A 5,374-nucleotide genomic window follows, 5' to 3' on the forward strand; every position below is an offset into this window, starting at 1 on the left:
GCTGCTAGCTAGCAGCCAGTTCCCCCATTTGGGACCCCTAGCAGCAATGTTCACGCTGAGGATATAAACAGTGGGTGGTGCCAAAGTCCCCACGCCACAGTTCGGGATAGAGATTTCCATGTTTGTGTGACGTCACAGTGAAACAGGATGTATCCACCCACAGTAGGGATTCGACTCCCGTAGACAGATGTTTTTCGGCATAGCCGTCTAATTTTGTTTTGGTTCCGGATATGACGCGACAGGTGGCGTTACTGCATGGTCAAGATGAAGTATGTGATTGGTCAATGCAGATATATAGTTAAAAACGAAACAAAGTTAAAGTGACCTCACGGTAAACCAATATATATATTTTTTTTATTATATTATTTGGTATATCTTTTAAAAAAATAATCTTCAGAACAATAACCATTCGAATTTGATGATGTATGTACATAAAAACATCAATTATCAATTATTAAAAGGTTATCAACAATCTGAATATGCAAAACTTTTGTGACATATACGATAAACGCATGCGCACAACAAACTAAAACACATGGAAACAAGAGGCCCAGAGGGCCTGTATCGCTCACCTGGATTTCACGAGATATGAAACAAATCTGATGATTAAGAATATTTGTCACCGGTATTGCTATGTCAGTATATCATAGGCATTTTATATGGGAACGTGATATTTTTATGCCAAAAAATACATTAATCCATGAAATGAAATTTACTTTTGGCGCAACCCCATAGGGTACTCCAATAATATTAGAGGTTTACACGAAACTTTTGACAGGCTGTCACCTCTAATCACCACCGCACATAAAACCTGTTGCTGTGACCAACCTAATTAAAGTCGTTTAAAAGTTATCTTTACTCACATTTCATATGATGCGACCTACCTTATTCTATTTATCTATCATAAATACACAAAGTCACACAACGTGTGTCCATATCTATATCAAAGATCAGTTATTATAAGCCTCTTTGGTCGTTTAAGCGTAGGTCCCATTTGTATATACCGCCATACTTGTTTTGAGTGTGACCTCCGAGGTTATTTCCGGTTTATCCAAATATGGATTTGAAATAGACGAAACAAACGAAACGCTGTGAAAATATTACTCTACCTTTTCCGTTTTATTTGCATTTATTATTTTATAATAACCGGAACAGCAAAGTTGTTTTAGTGACCCAATGTTTGAACACAGTAGGTTGCAACTGCAAGTGAATTATTGTGGATATAATTATATTTAAGAGGTGTCCATCAACAGTTTGTGCATAAATGGATTGATACTTCATCAACAAGTAAGCGTACACATATTTGTTAACATGAATTATCGTTTTAGATGGTTTATGACACTTTTTCGTCGCGCCCTAGAATCAGGGCGCTGACAGCTACAAGAAAAACACACTGAGGGGATATGAGGTCGCAATATCCACCAATGTAATCAGGTGGAATAAGACCTCATATACGTATAGGAGTACCCCATAGGGATGCTACCACACAAGTGTGAGTGAAAATCATATCTATTGCTAAGTTTCAGAAAAGAAGTCGTTTAAACCAATTGACCCCTTTTGAAACCGCCTTCTGCACCCCAGGGGTCAGTTCCTTTATAAAATTTTGAATTCCTACCCAAAAAGATGCTACCAGTCAAATATGAGCTGTTTCAGAGAAGTTGTTCACATTAATTTAGCCATATTGTCCCAACCCCTCAGCCCCCTGGGCAACCCCTAACTTTGTACAATTTTGAATCCCCACCCCATGGCAATGCTACAAATAAAATGTGAGTGATATCCATTGCTTAGTTTCAGAGAAGAAGTTGTTTATTGCTTAGTTTTAGAGAAGTTGTTTATATCAATTTAACCAAATTGACCCATTTTTGCCCCACCCCTACGTCCCCAAGGGGTCAGCCCCGTCGTTTGTACAATTCTGAATCCCCATCCAACAGTGATGCTATCAGGCAAATATGAGCGATATATATCCATTGCTCGATTTCAGAGAAGTCGATTATATCAATATAGCCAAATTGACCACATTTGGCCCCGCCCCTCAGGCCCCTTGGAGGACAGCCCCATCATTTGTACAATTTTGAGTCCCCACCCCATAGTGATGATACCAAGCAAATATGAGCTTTATCCATTGCTTGGTTTCAGAGATGAAGTCGTTTATATCAATATAACCCAATTGACCCCTTTTGGCCCCACCCCTCAGGCCCCTGGGGGGCCAGCCCCATCATTTGTACAATTTTGAGTCCCCTACCCATAGGGATGCTTCTGACCAAATTTGATCAATTGTTGACGGAAAGACGGACGACGGACGGATGGATGGAAGGACGGACGACAGATGCCACGGTATGGCATAAGCTCAACTTGAGCTAACAAAAATGGCTTCCAATGTGAACCGACTGCGGTTGAAAACGATAACAGCTTCCGCAATGAAGAGAATAATAGGAAAATAGGTTAAACACAATCCTAGAATTAAACTTGGGAAGCAGTACTATAAACTTTAACAGTTCAAACATGAAAACAGCAGCAATACGGATGCTGCTCGTTTTCTGCTTGATTGTTTGATAGTAGTTCATGACAATCTCGGTAATATTTACACAAACTCTGTAAGGTTTCCACAAACTCTGTAAGATTTCCACAAACTCTGTAATAGTTCCACAAACTCTGTAATAGTTCCACAAACTCGGTAATATTATACAGTCTGTACCAGTACATTGCTACTGTCACTATACTATATGAACAATGTTTACACTTATTTACACATAAATATGTGAGCCGTAATATATACAGAATGTGTTATTTAACATTTAAACCACTGTATAATATCGTTATCCAACTAACCCAGATGGAATATATATATCGCCTTGTAAACTATTGTGTGTTTGTGCTGCGACGATTTCAAAACAGTCACGTAATGATTTGAAAATAATTTCCGAGCTTGATTTAGAGGTGGATTCCCAACTAAATCGAGTGGTCAAGCTGGACATAGGGATTGACTGTGAACAACATTGGGACAGCACAGAAACATAACTGGAAAGGAACAAAACGCGTACATTCAGTGAAAATTGCAACGTTTTTACCGTGATGTCCCTTTTAAATTGTAATATCACCAAAAATGATTCAGACTGATATAATTTTGTTACCGTGCTGAAACTGTGCATTTATTGATTACAATGTAGTTCGTTAACTTATTTCACCAGTAGTTTTATATTATAACCACCAGCATTAAAACTATGCCGTTTATCTTTTTTAAAGATATTTCTTGTTAATAACTTGATCCCTTTTATGAGATAGCAGTTTGCCCGGTTTCTGAAAAATAACTGGCATATCATAGTTTGAGGTGTGTTCTCCTTGCAGTAGTTGGTGACTACCTCAATGAACAGCATGTATGTCAGCTGTCGTATGCCGGCATCCAGGACACAACCACGACAGCACTGAAAATAAATGACTTACTCATATATATGCTTGTTTTGCTATGTGTCTTGTGATAATCATCCTTTTATTTTGAGGTAGGTCTCTTTGTAGTTAGTGACTACCTCACGGAATAACACATTGGCAGCCCATCGCATGCCATCAAGAGTAATGAAAGTATGTACTTAAAAGTTTCTTGCCCAAGGACAACCACGACAGCACAAATGGTACTGATTTTCACCTTCCCTTCTCTATATACAGTCGAACCTGTATTAAGCAGCCGCCCAAGGGACCGACAGATATCGGCTGCTTAAGACAGGTGGCCGCTTAAACCAGGTTGGCCAGGAACTGCCTGTTGCCAAATTCTTTTTTCAACAGTTTATTGAATTCATCATATTATAATGCACTTACTGATATTGATATCAATATAACATGTACAGTGTATTTTGAAATGAAACCAAAAAAAAAAAAGTTTTGATGAATTTGGTAAAAATACCTGGCCAATGTGATCATTGCGGATGTCTACTTCAGAAAAAAATGGCCGCTTAATACAAGATAATACAACGACTCGGGACAGATTTTTGTTGCCGTTGGCCGCGTTAGACAGGTGACCGCTTACTTAAGGTTCATTATAATTTCCATCGGGCAGACCACAGACTGACCGCTTAACTTATCCAAGGTGGCCGTTAGAGTAGGTTTGACTGTATATGAAAACATCTACGGAATAACTTTTCAATATTTCTTTCATAAGCTATCTCAATGTTGCAAATCACTGTAACAAAGAATTGAAAAATGTGGAAGATAGTGTTTTCTCAATATCTTAATAGCTTGAAATTGAGAAAATAGTTCAACAATATGAAATCAAAACCAGATTTTGGGCTAAGTTTCAAAATATTTAAATTCAGTTTTTCTTCAGTAGAACATAGGGAGGAATTGATTGCGGTCAGGGGCCTGCAAAGTAGAATGGGCCCCCTGCATATTTTCCGTGGCAGTGTGGGCCTTAAAACAGAAACATACATTGTGAACTGTTTACAAACCTGTCCCTGTGAAGCTGTATTCTACCTGTGTGTAGATGGCATTTCGAAGACTATTCTGAAAAATTTTGCTAATTAAATCCAGTTATTTAATTCCTTGATATTGTCAAATAATCTCAATACCTTTTGTAGTCAATTAACATAAATCTAAGTATAAATTGACTTAAGAAATATATCAAATATGGTACAAATTATTTCAATGTCATTTTTTTTTAGTTTAAATTTGTCAGATTTGGTTTCTCGCACCTTCCTTCCTTTGTTGTATGTAAACGAAAGGTTTAATAAAATATGTAACAGGAAATATGGTATTTGACAGAAAGATATTTCAAAATTTACTGTTTTTTTACCTGTGCACAGATGACATTTCCAAGGAGAATATTGCGTAAACTTATGATTATTAGATAAATTCTATTAATCATTTAATTTGGTTATTTTCTAAAATACCTTTTGTATGAAGTTAAAATTATTTTAAAATCAAAATATCAAAACAAATTATATTACATTGATAACATGATTTATAACCTGAAATTCCTGAATTTAACTTAATGTGATCATGACATATTAATTTAAGTTGTTTTAGTGTAAATTTGTTTTAACAGGTTTCTCCCAACCCATATAAATTGCGAAAAAGTTAATAATTTATAACTGATATTATTTTATTGTAATTTTGTTAGAACAGGTTTCTCGCACATTGTTTTCTTTGGCACATGTATGTAAACAAATGTTAAAATATGTTGAAATAGTATTTTAGGTAAAGATATTTGAAAATTTACTAATTTCTACCTGCCTGGAGATAACATTTTGAAGAAAAACTATCTTTTATGTGTATATGTCAAATAATTTTCTATAATACATTGTTGAATATGTTGATATTGATTTACATTCAAAATATAAAACAAATCCAACATTGTTCCATACCCTAAATTAGTAATTTAACTTAA

The sequence above is a fragment of the Pecten maximus genome, chromosome 13, assembly GCF_902652985.1.
Source record: "Pecten maximus chromosome 13, xPecMax1.1, whole genome shotgun sequence".
Taxonomy (NCBI): domain Eukaryota; kingdom Metazoa; phylum Mollusca; class Bivalvia; order Pectinida; family Pectinidae; genus Pecten; species Pecten maximus.